The following is a 22,512-nucleotide window of genomic DNA, read 5'->3' on the forward strand; positions in this document are numbered from 1 at the left end:
AAAGCTGCTGTTCTTCATACTGATAAAAATCTCTTAGGAGAGAAGTTCCCAGGACTTAGCAAAGTGCTACAATAAATACTGTGTATTCAAACAGAGAGCAACTCAAGAGGGCACTTTGACAAAGCCTGGAGATTTATCCTGATGTTTTTTTTTTTTTTTAATTTTATGTCTATGCTTCAAGGAAGCAGCTATATGAGTCTTCCTGGTGGGCCTGTTAAGGCATCTTGTCAGACTTCTGGCTCCCTTAAATTCATTAAATTTAAAGTCAAAGTATGGCAAACACCAAAAAGAAATAAATATGTCTTATTTCAATTTTGCAGAATACAGCTAAACTCAAGCCAAAGGGATTAGATAGAATATATGAGAAAATCATTCATTTTTAAAGTTAATTTGCAAAGATCTCTCCATAGGGTTATTATGAATGAATGCATAGCAAGTTCTCAGGATTGCTCAGATTCTTTGAAACTGACTATGGCTCAGTTCTGGTTGTCTGTGAGTATGGTTTGATCACTTTGCCTGAACTCAGCACAGGGTAGATTGAAACAGGAGACTGACAGAGGCACATGGAGTGCTTCTCCCTAACCAGACACTGAAAATGCTGAAATAACTAGCAATCTGTCTGTGGAAGAGCCTAGAAAAGAGGACAGTATCCCAGAAATAACTGCCTGGCTCCAATGTATAAAATATATTCACTGGGGATGATGATAATGCAGTGTTTATTGGGCACATGTATGCCTGGTGCAGTTCTAAAAGCTGCAGACACCATACCTCCTGTATTTCTGAAAGAGGAATTTGTGCCCCTTTTAGGGCTATTCCTTGCCCTTCCCCCACTCAGCTCTGTATTACAGAGCAAGTGATGCAGGTTCCCCTGTACACCATCTAGCTGTGCTTGGCTACAGGAGTGGAAGAGAGGAAAGCCAGTGTATTTCTTGTCTCTCTCTGTGCTTTATGCAGAGTCACCCGAGATTTCCTCCATGTCTCCAACTCCACCATAATTACAACTTCCTAAAGGTGACCTTTGGAGAAGGCAATGGCACCCCACTCCAGTACTATTGCCTGGAGAATCCCATGGATGGAGGAGCCTGGTAGGCTGCAGTCCATGGGGTCGCTGGGAGTCGGACATGACTGAGCGACTTCACTTTCACTTTCCACTTTCATGCATTGGAGAAGGAAATGGCAACCCACCCCAGTGTTCTTGCCTGGCGAATCCCATGGACGGAGAAGCCTGGTGGGCTGCAGTCCATGGGGCCGCACAGAGTCGGACATGACTGAAGCGACTTAGCAGCAGACTTAGCAGCAAAGGTGACCTCAACCCCTGGACTTCAGTAACACAGTCCAGTAGGTTGCCCTCCAGGTTAGGGTTCATAGATGCTCCCTGCTGTTGCTAATACTGGGGCTTCCCTGGTGGCTCTGAAGTAAAGAATCTGCCTGCAGTGCAGGATACCCGGTGGGTTGTTTAGTGACCCCACTTGGCTTCTCAGCTCCTCCTTCATCTAATCAATTAAATTCCCTCTGATTCAAACACTTAAGATGGTATTTTTCTTTTTTGAACCATTATTATTCTCATCTTACAGATGAAAAAAATTAAGAGGTGACTTGCCCAAGATCACATGTTAGAAACTGGCAATCATTGAGTCCAGTGATTCTGAAGCCAATGCTTCTGACTGATTCATTATATTGTCATTCCTTAATGAATAGTATAAAAGTGTGAAGGTTATTCTATTGCATGCGTGCTCAGTTGTGTCCAACTCTTTGCAACCCTATGAACTATAGCCCACCAGGCTCCTCTGTCCATGGGATTTTCCAGGCAAGAATACTGGAGTGGGTTGCTATTTCCTCCTCCAGGTGATCTTCGAAACTCAGGGACTGAACCTGAGTCTCCAGTGTCTCCTGCATTGGCAGGTGGATTCTTTATCCACTGAGCCACAGGGTTAGAAGTATATAAAGAGACTCTTATCTAACTCTACTTCATTAACAATGATCCTCCCCATACCCACTGTCTTGCTGCCAGTCTTCCCCAGAAGGATATAGTGAGGGGGTTGCTTTGGACTGTGAGCTTTGCTTGGGGCATCTTAGTTTATACTTAAGTCAGTAACAATAGAGATCTCCACTCACTAGTTTTGGTTCTTGACTTTTCCTGGTCATCGTAAATTTACTGTTACAAAGTAAATATACCATAAGTTGTTATGGAAAAACTCAAGCAAAGTTTTGGCCAACCCCATCCATATCATGCCCTTCCTGAACCAGGCACCAATTTCTTACAGAGGAAAATTAGGAAAAGATGTGACCACACGAAAGAACCACTCTAAGAACAGAGTTCTTCTGATTTTCCAGCAATAACTCTTTCTATAAAACAATTCTTGGGCACTCTATCCTCTAATCTGCCCAATGAAGTCTTTATGCAAGAGTCCTTCCACCTTCCATCAACTAATTCAGGTTTATAGCAAAAGCAACACAAGAGATAGTCTAAACACACACAAAAATTAATTTATTAAATTTTAATTTGCCATAATTTCTGGCTAAAGATTTTCTCTTTAAGAGGAGCTATTTAGGTAAGAAAAAATTATATATACATATATATTATATAAAAGGATATATATATTCTTCTGTAAAGGTGTTTATATATATATATAGTTTTGTGTACAATGCCATCATCACTTTAAAATTTTTAAATATTTAATTTATTAAACAGTTGCATAAAATATATCAAATAGGCCTGCCACAAACTGCACTTATATTTGAGTACTAGGTAATGTCCAGTTTTTTTATTATAAGTATTATTGTTATGAACATCTTTTTGTAAAAATGACTGCATTTTAGATTTTTCTCTAGGCTAGATTCTTAAGACAGGATAAATTTCTAAAAGTTCAATTATTGAGCCAAGGGAATATACAGGCTCAAAATCTTGAAACATACTAACAAATTGGTTTCCAGGATAATCCAAATTTCTATATGAATAAAACCACTGAAATATTCTGAAATAGATTCATTGTCTCCTAACAAACCTGTTTTCTTTACCAAAAGAGACAAGCTTATATTCACTGAGTAAAATATAAAACCTATTGGTTTAATTAAGAACTTTACATTTATGACTACTGTTTTCTCACTTTTCCTTTTCTTCCAGGTTCTAAAATCTTACGAGTACAAAGAAGTAAAGAATACATATGCAACATGCACGTTTATAATAGACTTCCGAATTTGCCAGGATGATTTTTTTTTCCTTTTTGTCAAGGTCATAGAAACGATGAATCATCTTTTTCATTTGTCTCATTCCTAGTCTTGCAAAGGGAAATTCACCTAAGACCCCCTCCTTGTGCTGAGTGACTCTGACAGTACAGAGTATGTGAGAAGGCGTGGATCCTGCTCCTGACATTCTAACACAAGCTGAAGAAAGTAATCTGTTGACATTCAGAAAGCTACAGGCAGAAAGGAAAGCTACAATTTTCTCTCTATATTCACCTTGCAGAATTTCAGAACAGCAGTCAGACACTGTTTCCTAAGTTCTTAAAGTATCATGATTTACTACCTCTTCAGGAAATGACAGGAAAATTTGTTCAATCCATTTCCCATGGTTTCACAAAATCTAGGCCAAATTGCTCTCCTAATATTCATTGCTGTGCCCACTCCACCAGATAGTAACCATGACTCATGGTGAGATATTCGGCTACACTCACGAAGTATGGGACAGGAGATGTATCACCTGACCGCACCCCCACTGATATCTGAGCCACTCCCGAATCTCAGAGTCTTAGTTTTATCTGTAAAATAAAAGAGTCTGAGTTAAAGGAGACAAACACCCTTCTGTGTTCTAACATTCCATAATTTTAATGAGTCCTTATAAAGCATTGCTTATTTTTTAATGCTAAATATTCATTTTTTCTATATCCCAGTGTAATGATAACATTTAAATAATAGTATTCTACCAACTTCAGGAATCCCATGATGTAGACTATTTAATTCATTAATTCATCCCATAAACATGCATTTTTTGGCACTGTTGTAGTCCTGGGCTTGAAACAATGATCTAAAAGGAGGTCCCTGCGCCCATAGAGCTCACATTCTAGACTGTAAGCATGCGAACAAATAGACAAAATTATTTCAGGCAGACGGAGTGATGTAGCAGTGGCTGGGTGAGGGCAAACATGCCATTCTCAGCAGGGGAGTCTGCAAAGTTATCTCTTCAGAGGACAGTTGAGCTGACCTGAATGATGCCAAGAGCCAGCATGTCCAAGGGTAGCCAAGTAGAGGAAATGAACTGGGGGCCTAGCTCAAAGGCCCCCAGCGGGAATGAGGCTGGCTCGTTGAAGAAACAGAGAAGGCTAATGTGGTTGGAAGTCAGTGAGCAGGAGGAGAGACTAGGAGATGCAATCAGTAGGAGCTAGATCATGCAGACATTTGCAGATGATGATAAGGAGTTTTGCTTTTAATCTAAGAGCAATGACAGGCCATGGAGGTTTAAAGCAGGGGACTGATGAGATCTGATTTATATCTTAAAAGATCACCTCACCATGACTGCTGTACAGAGAACAGATTGTATATTTTATTGCCAGCCATATTGGAAAGGACGACTGTTCTCTTACAACAGTATTGATAGTACTTCTTTTGGTGAAAAAAAAGCAAAATATGCTGGATAAAATATTTTTAAATGTTTAAATGCAGACATTATCTAGAAATAAATGGAAATGTTCAGACACCAAAATCAATAGAAAGCACAAATCTAGAGAGCTAGGTGTCCTCCTGAAGCTAGCCACTCGCCTGGTAGCATCCACCCACCTTGATGACCTAAAATGAAACCCACTGAAGACAAGCCAACTGCACAGTGTGGAGCAGAATTAACACAGCTGCGTGGTCTCACCTCCCCAAGAGCTGTGAGGTCCACAGACTATCATTTCTTCCTCCACCTCTTCCACCTCTTCTGCCCACAGTGTGGAGAGATGGTTCTCAATCTTAAGTATGAAAGCTGCTTTTCAACATCAGAAATCTTCTTTAATTCTCCTTCATACACACATATACACGCACAAAGAAGTTGTATTTTCACTTATTTAATCCAGTATCATTTCCTAAGGAACTCAAGAATTGATAGACCCCAGGGAATAAGTCTGTGCACACTCTGTAGTTCAGCCTCCATATAGGAACAAGTGGAACAGAGGAGAGAAGACCAAAAGCCATCAAGGTGCCAGATCATAGAGTGAAAACTCACCATGACTCAACACTCCAAAGAACTGTCATCTAGACCCAGTGTCCCCTCCTGATTAGAGTAATCACAATCAGCTCACAAGATTAAGAACTGCCTTTCAAATTAAGTGGGCAGGTTTCAGACCACTGTCCATCTATTTTGCTGAGCAACATACCCAAGTGTTCTTCAAAGTATATAGTAAGCGCTCAAGTGTTTGTTAATTTGCCTCGTCTCAGTAAAACCTCAGAAGGCTTGGTAGTGTCTCTTGGCCATCAGGACCAATAGGAAAAAACACAGATGGGGGGCAGGCTGGTTTGAATTTGTTGTCCCCTTCTGCTGACAAATCCTTTTCAGTTAGCAAACAAGACCTAGGTAGCAAAGCTGCAAATTCTTATCATTCTTTCCTCCTTTCCAAGTGTTTCTCCTCCCAGCTTCTCATCTGATGCACCAAACACAAAAGAAAAGCAGAGTATTTTTAAAAAAATGTATGTGCTTCCTGCATTGTAAAACTAAATGAAATATACTCCTTGAATGAGTAAATCTACCTCTGGAATTCCAATTTTTAAAAAAACTTAAATATGGAAATGGTTTCTACACAATGGCATTCCACATAGCATTAGTCTCAACAGCAAGAAAATTAGAAACAGCCTAACTGATCTATGACACATTCCTTGATGAAACAGTTATATACATATTAGAGATGAGAATTCTCATGAGACAATGGTAAGCTCAACTTCTCAAATTCAATTTCCAATGCAATGACCTTCGTGGAACTTTAGGGTATTTGTTCTTTATTTTTTCTCCAGCTTGTGTCTATTTTACGAGAGAGGGAGGGAGGGAAGAGGGACGGGAGAGCTTTCAGGAACTTGTGTTACTTTAACAACTCAATATACATTTGAAAGGCAAAATGTACAGGAAATAGACAATGTTGATCTTAGCCTCAGCACCCTAACATAAACAGGAATGGAAAGAAATCCCATACACAAACATTCTCTGAAAACAGAATCTCTAATTCTATTTTGCTAGAAATCAAATGAAAGTGAAAGAAGAGAGTGAAAAAGTTGACTTAAAGCTCAACATTCAGAAAACTAAGATCATGGCATCTGGTCCCATCACTTCATGGCAAATAGTTGGGGAAACAGTGGAAAGTGTCAGACTTTATTTTGGGGGGCTCCAAAATCACTGCAGATGGTGATTGAAGCCATGAAATTAAAAGACGCTTACTCCTTGAAAGGAAAGTTATGACCAACCTAGATAGCATATTCAAAAGCAGAGACATTACTTTGCCAACAAAGGTCTGTCTAGTCAAGGCTATGGTTTTTCCAGTGGTCATGTATGAATGTGAGAGTTGGACTGTGAAGAAAGCTGAGCGCTGAAGAATTGATGCTTTTGAACTGTGGTGTTGGAAAAGACTCTTGAGAGTCCCCTGGACTGCATGGAGTTCCAACCAGTCCATTCGAAAGGAGATCAGTCCTGGTTGTTCATTGGAAGGACTAATGCTGAAGCTGAAACTCCAATACTTTGGCCACCTCACGCGAAGAGCTGACTCACTGGAAAAGACTCTGATGCTGGGAAGGATTGGGGGCAGGAGGAGAAGGGGACGACAGAGGATGAGATGGCTAGATGACATCACTGACTTGATGGACGTGAGTCTCAGTGAACTCCGGGAGTTGGTGATGGACAGGGAGGCCTGGTGTGCTGCGATTCATGGGGTCGCAAAGAGTCGGACATGACTGAGTGACTGAACTGAACTGAACTGAGGATTCAAATTTAGAAATCATTAGAAGAAATGTTCCAAGTGGTATTAGTTGCAAAGTAGATATGAAAGGGTATCTTCATGGAAGCACTTATCCAAACTATATAGAAAATACTAAACTAAAATCTAATACTACAAAGCAAGTTTAAAATCAAATAGCTCAGAATTTATTTTCTTGTACTCCTCACTGTGGATGGTGACTGCAGCCACGAAATTAAAAAGACATTTACTCCTAGAAAGAAAAGCTATGACCAACCTAGACAGTATATTAAAAAGCAGAGACATCATGTTGCCAACAAAGGTCCATCTAGTCAAAGCTATGGTTTTTCCAGTAGTCATGTATGGATGTGAGAGTTGGACCATAAAGAACACTGAGTGCCAAAGAACTGATGCTTTTGAACTATGGTACTAGAGAAGACTCTTGAGAGTCCTTTGGACTGCAAGGAGATCAAACCAGTCAATCCTAAAGCAAATCAACCCTGAATGTTCCTTAGAAGGACTGAAGCTGAAGTTCCAATATTTGACTACCTAATGTGAAGAACTGATCATTGGAAAAGACTCTGATGCTGGGAAAGAAAGAGGACAGGAGGAGAAGGGGGCAACAGAGGACAAGATGGTTGGATGGCATCACTGAGTCAGTGGACATAAGTTTGAGCAAAATTCTGGGGAGAGAGTGAAGGATAGGGAAGCCCGGCATGCTGTAATCCATGGGGCCGCAAAGAGTCAGACATAATTTAGAACAACGGCAAAGAAAGTTGTAGAGAGGAGCACAGCACAATAGGAAATAGTGAAAAGTAAACTGCTTTTTAATACAAAAGTTATGACCAACCTAGATAGCCTATTCAATAGCAGAGACATTACTTTGCCAACTAAGGTCTGTCTAGTCAAGGCTATGATTTTTCCAGTGGTCATGTATGGATGTGAGAGTTGGACTATGAAGAAAGCTGAGCACGGAAGAATTGATGCTTTTTGAACTGTGGTGTTGGAGAAGACTCTTGAGAGTCCCTTGGATTGCAAGATCTAACCAGTCCATTCTGAAGGAGATTAGCCCTGGGACTTCTTTGGAAGGAATGATGCTAAAGCTAAAACTCCAGTACTTTGGCCACCTCATGCAAAGAGTTGACTCATTGGAAAAGACTCTGATGCTGGGAGGGATTGGGGGCAGGAGGAGAAGGGGACGACAGAGGATGAGATGGCTGGATGGCATCACCGACTCAATGGACATGAGTCTGAGTGAACTCCAGGAGTTGGTGAAGGACAGGGAGGCCTGGTGTGCTGCGATTCATGGGGTTGCAAAGAGTCGGACACGACTGAGTGACTGAACTGAACTGAACTGAATGCAAAGTAAAAAGCAAATCGCTATTTTTCTCATATGCGGGTAGTAGCTCGATACTCTGTGACTCAAACACTGAATGCATCTGATTTCAAGTGCTAGAAAAATTAACATTAATTAAGCTGAGGGAATTACTGCACTTGTGTTTTTATATCAATTGAATCCACCTAAGGAAAATTAAAACACAAAAAGCTGAAATAAAACTGATGTAATTTATGTCACTATTGCTAATTAAAATGTTGAGGCTTTCCCAGTTAAAATGACTAAAATTAGAACTCACACATCTCACATCTAAGGAAAATCAAACTGAAATCACATATGTTTCTCAAGGTAGCAAATAGCTTTTCTTTTCCTTTTTTCCTATTTGCAGCATTCAGCAGTAGAGCAGATTAAGAGATTAGAATCATGCCACTTTAAATGACTGACATTTACTGTCTAAGGTAGAGCTCAAGGGTTTCAATTCAAGTAAAAGTCCAAGGATGCAAATACCAATCGAATGACTTACTGGGCTAGGAGAAGGTGAGTAAGTGCCTTATAAAACTTATAAACATGGTTTCTAAACAAAAGCTTCAAATGATGAAAATGATATTCCCTTATTCAGTCCAGTATTATTTGAAGGATCATAACATCTCTTTTAATAAATAAGAAGTATCTGAATCCTATAGCTTTTTGAGGGTTCTTTCTTCTTTGTCTTTTGCACATTAAAATCAAAGTGGTTTTCAAGTAAATTGGGGGGGTGCAAAAATACACAGGCCTATAGAGTACTGTGTTGGGACAATGGTTGATGGCTTGGGAAGCAGTTGTACATTATCTTTTTAAAAACAATATTTAATGTCCAGTACAGACAGTAATGTCGACAAACAGATTGCCAACCAGTTGGAACGTGGACCCAGGTGGAGAGCCACTCAAATAAGCCTCCTAAGTAGGTTACAGAGTCATTCCTGGAGATTATAAGGAAGAATTTCAAACAGCACCATCTGTTAGAACTACTACCCTGAAAAAACTACACTAGCTGGCTATCACTTAAAACACCATGGGCGTTCACCGCACCTGTGCTGGAACAGCATGGTGATAATCCATGGTCACATCCTGGCTCTCGCTTTGTAAGCCATGGCTTCAACTCAACCCCATTCAAGCAGAGTCCTGAGGTACCAGATACTCGGAGGTGCAAAGATGTGTCTTCCCACAGATGGCCCCTGGAGTCCTGCTAGGGCCTGAGCCTCAGGTCCTCCTTGTAGGACCCCAGCTCCCACTTATATCCTGTCCCAAGTCTCCAGGTTAGGAGCCCTCCACTCATGCTTCCCACTCAGATAGCATCACCATGCACCCTTACCTTACCCCTATGCACTGGCTACCTCCTGAGCCATCCTTAACAAGGGGTACAAGCATAGATGCCACTGGTGCCCAGTAGGTCACAAAAATGGGTGAAAAGTGGGCCAGACATAAGAGGTCAGACCTGTGTGAATGGTTGAAGGTAGCAGATGTGGGCCCCATCTATAGGGCCCATCTATAGAAGGCCACCCCACTCAGCCCCAGGAGGGTGTCAACATGCAGGATGCAGGAAGGATATTGCCAAATGGCCTGAATCTTCAAATATACACATATTAAACTGATTTGCAAATGTTGGTCTTTTTTTCTTAAACTGTTTGGGACAAACAAAACATCATAATGTGGGGTTTCTATAGCTGATTTTAGTCAGGTTTGGGATTCTAAAAACACCTTGATACAGTCACCCATGACTGTGACCTCAAAAGCTTCCTGCTCTGTTCCCTCTTCTTAGAATCTCTCCAGAGCTTCAGATAGTGCAGGGCATGAATCAGACAAGCTTCACAGGCACTTCACCAAAGAATTCCCATCCCACCTGCTGTTGTTTCAATCAATTCAACTCTATAACAGACAGATAAAAGAGGCTCAACCATTCTTGGCAGTCTTCTCTAGAAACTGCCTCAGCTTCTTGGATGACCCAGAAGTAAAGATAAGAAACTCCATTTGTGGTAGTAGAGAAAAGGGCCTTTGCTTGAAGCCAAACAGCCACAATCAACAACAGCACAGTCTCTAAGATCTGTCTGGCTCAGCCTCTGTGGTGGAGATCATGAACTGCCTTCCAAATAGTCACTTTCTCCTTCTTCCTTAGTAACAGAACTCCACCAATAGCTAGGCATATCGCTGCTTGACGAAACAGTCTGAATTTCCCAGCCTCCCTTTCAAGTAATTAAGGTCATGTGACTAAATTCTGACCAATGAAATATAAGAGGAAGTACTGTATGGGCTTCCGGGAAGGAAGGTTCCCCTGCCTTTCCTGCTGGCTGGAATGCAGAGGTAATATCTAGAACTCCAGCAGCTATCTGGAGTTAACTTTGAGAATGGAAGCCATGTGTTTAGAAAATGGATTACAGAAACAGAAGGAAACTGGGCTCATGACAACATTCTAGAATCACCATGCCATTCCGTCTGTCTACTTCCAGACTTTTTTTTAACACGAGAGATCAAACCTTTGTCCATTTAAGCCACTTTTTGAAAGGATTATTCATAGCTGAATGTCATCCTTAAGCAGCACGGTATCCCCCTTTCCCTTGGCCATCTTTGCTCCATCCAATTCTTTGATCCTTTTTAAACTGCTGTTCTCTTGTGAACTAAATTCTCCTATATACTCAAGGTTTTTCTGTCACTCTTCCACCCTAATCAATACTTGCCATTTTCCTGATGATAAAACTTCTCTTCCAAGGCAAAGACTTTTTCTTTTGCCTGTCTTTTCAGCTTAGCAAGGCTCACAGTTACTTAACAAATGGCATTTCTCTCCTCTCTCTGGAGACAAACTGAAATGTACACTCCCTCGGGTATGAAAATTATGCTGTTGACCCATCATCCCTAAAGCATCTTGAGAAAGTATGTTTTGCCACCTTTCCACCTCTCCCTTTCTCTTCTCAAAGATGGGCAGCATGAACAGGCAGGGCAACAGAGCAAAGGCTGAGGCCATAAGAGAGAGTAAAGCTAAATGGCTCACCTGCCAAAAGAACTCACTGCTTTGACCTCTGATTAACATTATGCCTTACCCCATAGAAATAAGCAGCCTTAGACATCCGCTAGAATATTGGTATTTTCAATCTCTAGTTTGAATGACAGGACCCTGGAGGCAAAACATTTCCTGTGGAGATTCTGTACTTCTGCCTGCTCTTGCTTTTCTAGCTCAAACAACTCGATTTTGTTGGGCTTCAAAGCACAGTTCAAGGGACATATTTTATAAGTCAAGTTAATGGCCCTGGGGATAATACCGGTGTGACTCATCGATGACAGGAAGAATATGAGGTATGTGTAAACATTCTGCAGCAGGTTTGAAAAGACCCAGTTACAATTATGTCTGGGACATGTCTAGTGGTTCTTCTGTTATTTTACATGAAGTAATACAATGGCTCGTGAATTAACTCTGGAACTTTTTAGAGATAAGAGATGGTCCAATGGCATACTGGTCATGGTAAATTTCAAGAGAACAGCATCTCCCCAGCTATTTTAATTGACAGATAATTAAGTGACTTATAACATCCCCAAGGAAGGGGGAAGAAATACATCTCAGCTGAGCCTTCAGAAATAATTCCCAAGCCACACTACAGAGCTGGGCCATCAGAAGAACAACTGCCTCTTCCGTGATTAGCTGCCTACCACCTCCGGTTCCATAACCACAGGACCACACCACAATTAGGAATCAAACATTAACAGGAAGGCATGAAATCACGAGGATCCAGGAGCCACCGGACCAGGAAGCTGCTGGCTCAGCTGCTGCTGCGGTCTGCTTCCGCATCATACACTACCTACTGTGTCCTTCACGGGCACAACTGATACCCCACACTCTGCCTCTTCACACTCATGCAGCTAGCGACTGAGCCCTGGGACTTGTGCCAAAGCTGAGAGCAAAGCAAAACTTCTCCATGGCCCCTTACCACCTTATATCCAGGAAATTCTGAGAAATGGCTTTGTAACTTTCTACCTCCTGCCAGTTGAAAGGATACACTAATAAGGGCTTGGAACAGATGTTGAGAGACTCCACCATTTCTACCATAGAATAAATTTACTCTTAATGTATCATATTACTAAGTATATATCAAATACCTGATTCACACACAATCGTATACGTAGCCCAGGCAGTCAACAGCATTTGCTGAGAAAGTCTGGCCAAGGTGTTGGATTTTTAGCAACTTCAATTTTCATCAACACAGTATCTAAACTATCTCATTTTTTATACCACCATTTACCACACCGTAGATAAACAGTCACTGCATGAATGCTTATGAATGAGAAGGATGATCATGGGAAGTGTTCTGCAAAGTGCTATAAAAAGATACACACTTTCCTAAGAATCTTAACATCTAATAAGAGAATATAGTACAGACACCCATGAATGAGGTGACTGATATAGAAAAAACGTTCCAAACCAATCCTAAAATTTAGTTATAATTGCTTTCGATGTAAATAGTCTACAAGGGAAATGGGGTGGAGTAGGTTTGCCTGAATCAGCACCCCCACTTGACTGTTTAAGAAACACTGTTTAGTAGCATTCACCACTTTTCTTCCAAAATAGCAAACCCAGAAGTACTGCAAAGGGAACAGAAGTTCATGCTGGGATCAAAGTGTATCACAGAAAACACCAAGGCACTCGATTAAATACTGTGAATTGGTTTTTAGACCATTGCTAAGATGTCTTTGAAAAGAATGGTCTGAGACATTCATTTCTTTCTGTTGGACACTGAAATAAATATTCCTGGTACTAAATCCATCCTCTTACAATCACTGGGAAAAACTACAGTTTGACCACTGATAAGGCTGCCCATTGGGCAGAATCCACTTTCCTGTGTAACCATTTTTGCAATAAATCATGCAGAAAAGGCAGTGTCAGTGATAAGGCTGTACACTTGATTGCTATTCCCTCAGCCAACTCTTATTAACACAGAATCCAATTAGGGAAATGCCATAAGATATAATAAGCATAATTCATACATTTCCTGGAAGCAATTGCTATGTTATTATTTATTTCTGGTTTTATTTTTACCACAACTGAAGAACACACAGGCAACGAATTACAATGCTATAACTGTAGTTTGAAAATACTGTAAAAAAATTAAAATAAGCCCAAGGGACTATAGTCAGGAGACAAATCTAAGGAAGGCTCCTGGGCCTCCCTGTGCCTGTTAAATGTATCTCATTGCACATTAGACTCTATGGTATTTGTGGGCAAATCCCTATGCTACCAGCAAGGATGTCTGGCTGCACAGCTGGACTAGCTAGGCGGTGATAATCAATTTCCCCAGAGCCTCCTGGCAGAGGGCCATGTGCCCCTAGAAGCCAAAAGAGCATCAGTGCAGTACCCAGACTCCTCGGAATTCATGTTGGCTCCTCAGCAGCTGGAACTAGTGCAGAGACTGTGAATTATCCCAGACCAAGAGACATCTTCTACTCCACTACTTCCCCTTCCATTTATCCCTACTTCTAGCCTGATTCTCAACTCAGAGGAATTCAAAAACAAAGTCTGTCTTCCCATCTCCTCATTTCCCCAACTCGTCAGTACTGAGAAGCCTCAGGAGGGGTTCTGGGAATGTCCCCAAGAAGTGGAGAAACCCCAGGGCGCCATGATTAACTTGTCAGCAGACCTGAGAGCCACATGTCTCAAAGATCTAGAGTTGCCCTATTATCAATCCCCAAGAACTTGACCACTGCATTCCCATTAATATTAACAGTGTTCTCACCAACAATACAGAGGAATTACTGGGTTCTCTCTGGCTCTGCTTCTCGAACAAGCCAAGTAATTGCCGTGAATATTTTGTTATCAAGATGAACATTTAGCCTTAACCTAGCAAAGATTATTGGTGCTTTTCTTCACTTGCTATTTTCCTTACACCTTATATATTTAAATGGACTTTAGCTGCAGTTTTTATTTTTACGTATTTTATAAATTTTGAGAAACCCAAATAGTGATATTATATTTGTGCATTCTTGAATAATATCTTTCCTAAACATTTTAGTTGACTCTGGATATTCCGATATCTATTTATGACTAGAAAAATCCTCTTGAAGCCATTTGCAATGGCCTCTATCTTCTTCTAACTTCTACCTTCCTTTTGAGAAATTTCTAGTTTTCTATCTTCCCCCATCCCCTGCCTGTTTTAATCTCTGCCACCTAGGAAGCTAATCTTTAATCTCCCATCACTTACTATAGGAATATTGTTGAAGAGAAGAATGAATATTGATAAGTGACAGTTATAAATGATGTTGATGTTCTTGATAGCTCACGCTAAATTTATTTGATTTTGCATTTACTAGACTTGCTTGATTAGAAGTATACATTACCAGGGACTCCATGGCTTGAAAAGATGAGAAACAAGGAAACTAGTATGTTGGTGTCTGATTCCAGCCATGCTAGTGGTACCTCTGTGAGCTCTACTACGTACTATTCAGTTAGCTTGAAGCTATAGAACTGACCACTCTCATCCATCAACACAGCTACAAGCACCCATGTCAGAAATCCACCGGTCATGTTGTTATAGGTCAGGAGGAAAAGTGAGTTTGATAAAGAAATTACAGTGATTAGAGGTAGAAATAAAGGAAAGAAAAGAGTTTCAGTCCCAGTGGAAAACAGGCAGAAGGGGCAAGAACGGGGCACCAGAGACAGGTGTATTTAGTTAATACAAGAAAAAAACAGTTGAAATCAGAGTCAGGGGAACTGTCCCATGGGTTAGATAAGATCTCAACAATTCACTTCCCACAGGGCCTGCTCCACAGACTACAGTTTATATTGGTAAGGCTCTTCCCACATACCTCTGCTATTAAATATTTTTTTAAACTTCATTATATTGATGAATGCAGAATCAAGCTGTGCAGTGAATTCATTTTTAAACTGCCTGACTTATTTTTCTGAGTTGTCTTTGTTTAAAAAAAAAGTCCCTATTGCTCTCTAAACACCTATAATGAATAATCCATGCCACAATTTCTTTTCATATTCACTAATCTTTATATATTCAGCTTTCTATTAGCTGCAATTTCAATTCATTAAAAAATGATATCATCCTGGGACTAAAGCTTGATTCTTGTTTTTTATGCCAAAGCAATTGCATTTCAAAGAGTAAAATTTTATGTGCTTTCCACTTGGAATTTTTACCAGATTCCTGTCTTTTGACTATTGCCACCTCTCAGTAGAATTGAAATGAGAAGAGAACATTTAAAAAACTTAAACACTGGGAATTGAGAGCTTTGAATATTCAGTTATGTGAAGTAGGATGCATGGTGAATATAGAAATAGTTTTTAGATCTCCTGGGTAAAAACATCAGTAATGATAGTAATGGTATAAGTAATAATAACACTATATATTTTTCAACTTGTGTTCCTGATCCACCCTTGTGTACTGAACTGAGGTGCCAATCATATACATTTCACATCTCTGTTTCCCACTTACACTGAGTCTCCCTGACCCTATCACTATCAATAATAGCAGTATGCCAAGTGATAATTATGTATTAGCTTATGTAATCCTCACAATAACCCTATAAATCCATATTTTTATTACTTTCTACAATTTTTGAGTAGAAACTAGGGCACTGAGGCTTTAGTAATTTCTTGACTAGTAGGTAGAACAAGGGATCTGAACCCAGGCAGTCTGCCAATGGAGCCTACATACTTTAACACTCTGGTACATTGTGATGGTCCTTTGTCTGCTTCCCAGTGAGTGATGTGGACATACGTAGGAGGATTCAGGAACGATTGGTTCTATACCCATGGAGAAGATGGATTATACACACAGGTAGCAGAGGCTTCCATACTGCTGAATCCCAGAGAATAGTAGACATAATTAAGCAAAACATATATCCCTGGCTGGCTTTTTTCCTCACCTTTTGCCTTTTGCTTGTCTAGTTGTCCTTTTGATCACCGCATTTGGCTTTTGATTCTGTTAGCCTGGGTAACTGGCAGAGGCAATGATAAATGATCGTGTTTTGGCTAACCGTGTCAGATACATTATGGTATACTATATTGAGCCAAGAAAGTATCTTATGCTGGTAGGGTTCCTTGGTGGTACCAAGCATTGCTGCTGGCACAGTGCACCCAACAGACATTTTACATAATAGCCATCCATCTCCTCCAACCCACATCACCATGGTGACTACAGACCTGCCATTCCAGGGCCTGAACCTTCCAGACCATCCTCAAATTTACCCAAGCAAAATGCCAAAGCCCCTTGGTAGCTAAACGCAGAGTTAGTTTTGCACATTATTTAGTATACTGTTTCATTCAAGTTCAGTATGATAATATTACATGAAAGAACTGCCTATATTTATGTCCTGAATATAAGTAAACAACAAACGGATAAAGTCAAATCATGCAAACAAAATGTATATAATGGTATCATATATCATGTTTAGGTCATCTCCCCACTGCAGAAGAGTAAACAGAAATAGGCTTTTATTCTCTTTCTATTGGGAATCTTGGGTCTGTCTTCAGTCATTCAATCAATAAAAAGGTATCAACTGGGTGCACGCTATGTGAGGAGTGCAAGATAACGAAGATAAGACAGCCACCTCTGTCTTCAGGTGGCTTCTATGCTAAGTGTTAAAATAAGGACATATGCGATCTTCAATTAAGGAAGTCTGAATTATAAAAGATTTGTAAGGAAAAATACTTCTCTATATAGCAACCCACTCCAGTGTTCTTGCCTGGAGAGTCCCAGGGACGGGAGAGCCTGGTGGGCTGCCGTCTATGGGGTCGCACAGAGTCGGACACGACTGAAGCGACTTAGCAGCATACTAAGATTTTGGAGAACACAGCCTGAACAGAATATTATGCTAAAAACATGTTGGAAAAAAATGAGTTCCTGAAGGTGGGTCTTATAAGAAAGTAGTAGCTGATTTTCCCCCACAAAGATTTGGCTAAAACAAATAAAAGGCTAGAAGTGCCTATTTCTATTTCATTCTTTAAAGTAATTTAGTCAAGAAGTTGTGTCCAACTTATGACCCCATGGCTGTAGCCTGCCAGGCTCCTCTGTCCATGCGATTCTCCAGGCAAGAATACTGGAATGGGTAGCCATTTCCTTCTCCAGGGGAATCCTACCGATCCAGGGATCGAAGTCGAGTCTCCTTCGTTGCACATGGATTCTTCACTGCTGAGCCACCAGGGAAGCCCTATTTCATTCTTGGGGCAATAAAACAGAAAACTACCTGTTCCCTAGAGGCCTTTTGGTGTGGACAACTCTTTTAGTATATGGCAAATGGCTTCTAAACACATCTAATAAAATCTCTGCTGGCCTTTATAAAAAGCCAGCTTACATTTCCCAAAGCCATTCCTATGCTTATTATCTACATGCCAACATTACAGAATCATTTGGTAAACAGTCACCCTTATCTAGCCATCTGAACACAAATGCATGCACACACGTACACATGCACACATTACTTCTCCCATGTTTCTAGTCACACTATTTTCTTACCAAACAAGATATGCTTCTTCCGCATATTCAACCTCTGCACTTCTGTAAACACCTTTTGTTAACTGGAAGGGCAGAGGGTAAATGGAATGTCCCTGTAGGGGCAGAAGTGCATGTGGCTTATCACTAGAGGAAGGTCTCCTCCAGCAATAGCTTCTGTCTGTGACCTGGGAGCTGGAGGGAGAACAGAATCCAAGGAACAGGTGTGACTGATACATGAAAACAGGTAAAGCAGACTTGGTTTTTGAAGCCACATACCAACAACATACTCTTATTCCTTTTTGTCTCAGACAAAGCAGTAAAACAATCGTCAAAAGCCCCAAATTCAGATTTATTATGGATGGAAACCTCACCTAGTCAGCCTTATTTAACATCGTTAATCTGAGGAAACCACAGAGGAATATTCACACTCAGCTGAAATGTAGCTGCTGTTGGAAATAGCTAAAGGAGGGTCCCCATCCTTTCAAGAAGTAATCCACAACCTTCACACAAAAGATCTGCCTGTCAACATGCAATGGCTCAAAACAAACTTGTCACCAAGTACACAGCTGCTATGTACTAAGGGGAAAATATGGGGAATTGTGATCAGAAGAATGGAATTCCATGGCTGGAGGAGGACACAGTTAAGGGACCAACCTCAGTGACCAAAGGCCAGAGAGCAAAAGGTACATTTAAACTTGTGTTAATCACTCAGTCGTGTCTGACTCTTTGCAACCCTGTGGACTGTAGCCCACCAGGCTCCTCTGTCCATGGAATTCTCTAGGCAAGAATACTGGAGGACGTAGCCATTCCCTTCTCCAGGGGCTCTCTTCCTGACCCAGTGATTGAACCTGGGTCTCTTGCATTGCAGGCAGATTCTTTACTATCTGAGCCATCGGGAAAACTACATTTAAGTGTAATGGTACACAACCCCTACATTCTAAGTGCCTCCCTCTGTATCTAACATTGTACGTGGCTCTACAGGAGTCATCGCATAGGGACAGTGCTGAGTCATCTCATAGGGACAGTGCTGAGTCATCGCATAGGGACAGTGCTGAGTCATCAAGCCTTCTCCCAGGAGCTACTGCACACGCAGTTGGCATTTGTGCTCTTATTATCATCAGGAATGAATCCTATTTCAGCATTCCAATTCAATGGGCCACAATTGGAGAATGAATGGAGAATTTCGGGAGGCAGTCCTGACCCCATGACTCATAGTCAAGTGAGCACTATTTAATTGAATTACCAGTTGAATAAAAATTACTTTATGAAATGAACTATAAAATCCAGGTCAAGTTGTAACATCATTATTAACATCACTACTGGAAGTACTAGGGACCTTGAAAATATGATCTTGAGTGCTTGCCAGAATTCTACAAAGTAGGTAAGCCTCACAAGAACCTTCCCTACCTGCACTGAACACTGTATCCATTTCTAGGGTTAGCTGAGTGAGTGATGATAGAGTGAGTGATAATTCAGCAAAGCCATCCAATGTAGTATGTAGCATAGTGATCAAGCACATAGTAGGAGCTCCATAAATGTTGGCTGAATTTAAGAATCAATGCATTGATTACAAATTAATAATCGGTTACCTGATACGTCTGTGAAAATTAATCAGTCACATAAAATACATTAAGGGGGGGAGTCATGATTGGACTACAAGGAGATCAAACCAGTCAATCCTAAAGGAAATCAACCCTGAATAATCATTGGAAGGACTGATGCTGAAGCTGAAACTCCAATACTTTGGCCACCTGACGGGAAGAGCCGACTCATTAGGAAAGACCCTGATGCTGGGAAAGATTGAAGGCAGGAGGAGAAGGGGACGACAGAGGATGAGATGGTTGGATGACATCACCAACTCAATGGACATGAATTTGAGCAAGCTCCAGAAGATGGTGTAGGACATGGAAGCCTGGCACGCTGCAGTCCATGGGGTCATAAAGAGTCGGACATGACTGAGCAACTGAACAACATGATTAAATGAATCAATGGTAATTTTGATCAAGAGGCTAATGACAACCACTCTCAAACACCCAAATGTGCTTTAAGCTATAATCAAATAGTCTCCTTTTTTTTGCTTCTGCATTTTCTCTGTTTAAGTCTAGATCCTGGCACCTGTGAGCCAGGATTCCTAAACACTTCTGGTTTGGCACTGCCCCATTCAAAACAATTTTTGCTCAAATAAACTCTTTAAAAAAATTTAAGTAGTGATTTTGAATAAGAAAATGAGACATTCTTTGATAACCAGCCTACCCTTTCTATTCGAATAAATCAATCTGCGCTAAAACCAAGGAGACAAATAATAGATGAATGTCCTTTATTTTGTTCATGACTATACTTTGTGTCCCTCTTGTGGTTAGGTGGAGCCAGACACAATGACTTCAGTGAGTTTTTGAGTTGAGGTGCCTCATGCTGGTTCTGCACAAAAGCACTTAACCCCTTAGAGTGGACTGGCTCTGCACAAAAGCACTTGATCCCTCTGAGCTTGCTTTCCCCTCAAGCATGGCAGTGGGCAACATCTGAGATGCTGGCTACTCCATCAACCTGTATCCCTGAGTGAGGATGGTCGGCAGAGTGCCTGGTCAACCCATAATGGACACACAGTGTGAATAAGAAATGAATCTTTGTTCTTTAACCCCTGACACTGTTATGGTAGCACATCTTATTCCAGACCAATTGATAAAAGGAATACAATTCCAGGATGCTAGTTTCCACAAAACAACAATGAGCCATGATCACATCAAAGCTCAAACTCACAGTTTCTGAATTTTGCTCACCTCCATCCCAGACCATCTTCTAATCTTCCTTTATTATTACCCTTACTCTAATTGGTTTGTTAATTGCACAAGAATTTTAAAAATTCTGCTCTCTGCAACAGGCTGTGATCAGCGCTGGGAATAAAAGGGAGAGAAGGCAATTTATGTCCCAAAGAAAAGCAATGCATGTTCTAAATGAGATTACATTTAGAGCTCAGCTCGGCAGATGTGAAACAGACCCAAAAATTGTCCTGAGCCTCTCCTTCCTTGTGTTTGATCTGTTTCTATGGACTGGTGTCAGAAATCTCTTAACCACAGAAGCCCTTTTTGCTTTCTTTTCTTTCAGGTCTTGACAAGATGCCTGGTGGGTCAGATGAGTCATTGTTTGGCAATCTAAGAATTGTCAGTTGTACTTTCATCTTTCATATTTTTCTGTCAAGAGGCAGCATTCAACAGAACTGTATATTTTCTGCCACATAGTAACAACAAGGATGGTGACTGACGAGAGTTAAATCCCTATGGACTATTCACTTTAGTTAAAATTTCATCAGCATCTTGGAACATCCCCTGTTCAACACGTCTCAGGGGAAAGATAAGAAATATTATTTTACTTCTGTTTGATTTTAAAAGATTAAGTCTGTTGACCTTGGTCCTTGATCACCATTCATAAACAAATACATGGATCGTCATAGAGTCTCAGGATGGTAGGAAGATGATTCCTTTTAAAAATCTGACACTAGCTATGGGCTTTATCTCTGGTCGCTTATCATCTTAAGTGTATGCTTTCCCCTTCTACTATCAGAAAAGCATTTATCAGCCATGCAGACAGGCTCAAAGCAAACTGGAAGCCCACTATGTTTATTTTTTGCTCTGAAAAAAAATCTCATCAGCTTCCTATTCTTGTCAGAATTATGAAGATAAAGCTTTGATGTGCATGATTTGAAAAAATGACATTCACTGTAAGGTAATATTAGGGTCTGACTTTCAAGTATTATAGATTTACTTCTTTATTGTTTTAAGGCAATGCTAGTGATTAACTGCTCAAATCATGTAGCTAATTTCACCATTCCCATATTTTCTCATTTCCTCACTGTCCTCTGTCCTTGTTCTTCTCCAATTCTGACAAATAATAAAATTATATTCCAGTCAAGAGTGAAATAGTCACAGGTATAGCCACTGAATGGGAACAAACTGGTTCATCTAACAAATACCTTTGAGTCCTGACTTCATACTAGATGCTGGTATAGATTCTGAAAATAGAGCAATAAAGTCCAGTAGAGGAGGCCATACTCTCACATGTCAATGGAGAGACAATAATCAATAATATCAGTTCAAATAAATGCTGTGAAGAAAATGAAATAGAGTTACAGGATAGAGTGATGGGAGAGCTGGGCTTACCAAAGAACACTTCTCTAGAAAGGTCAAGTTTGCATCAAATTCCAAGTGAAAAGAAGCCAAAGAGTTGAGGAAAGAGACATCTAGAAAGAAGGACCAGGAGGTTCAACAAGGAGCTTGGAGTGAGAAAGAGCTTAGCCCATTCAAAGAAGAGAAAGCAGACCTTACTAGATGGAGACAAGGGAGAAAGGGAAGGCAGAGGCCAGCTCAAGATGAGCCACAGAGTTCAAGGTAAAGCCCTTGGGTTTTGTTTCAAATCCAGTGAAAAGTTATTGGAAGACTTTAATAGAAGAGTGACATTAAATGTAGATATGCAAATATCAGTCCAATCATCTGACAAAATCAGTCAGATCTTTCCACTTTCAAACACGATGCTAGATCTACCAATTCTACAAAGAAAGCATGGGGATATCCCCCAAGTCCAGGGGGAAAACTCCTGAGTTCCCACCTTTCATTAGTGCTCCAAAGCTCACACTTGCCACCAACCAACAGGCTCAGGAGGAATATGCACCTGTCTTTTCAGAAAGCCCACCCTATTGGGATGTCCTATTGAGCTACTTCCTAAATTCTTACTATACCAATGTGATGTGTTACTCGAGCCAGGATCAATCAGAAAACAAACGTCAGCTGCTATGTGGAGGATGGTCAGGCGGGGA

The 22,512-nt window shown here is 40.6% G+C and overlaps 1 long non-coding RNA gene across 2 annotated transcripts in view; it reads right to left on the reverse strand.

Moving 5' to 3' along the window:
- The window catches only part of LOC138984186 (uncharacterized), a 509,093-nt gene that overhangs the window by 366,876 nt on the left and 119,705 nt on the right, over positions 1-22,512 (reverse strand). The gene's annotated exons all lie outside the window — the stretch shown is intronic.

This window comes from Bos mutus, chromosome 20, assembly GCF_027580195.1.
Source record: "Bos mutus isolate GX-2022 chromosome 20, NWIPB_WYAK_1.1, whole genome shotgun sequence".
NCBI lineage: Eukaryota > Metazoa > Chordata > Mammalia > Artiodactyla > Bovidae > Bos > Bos mutus.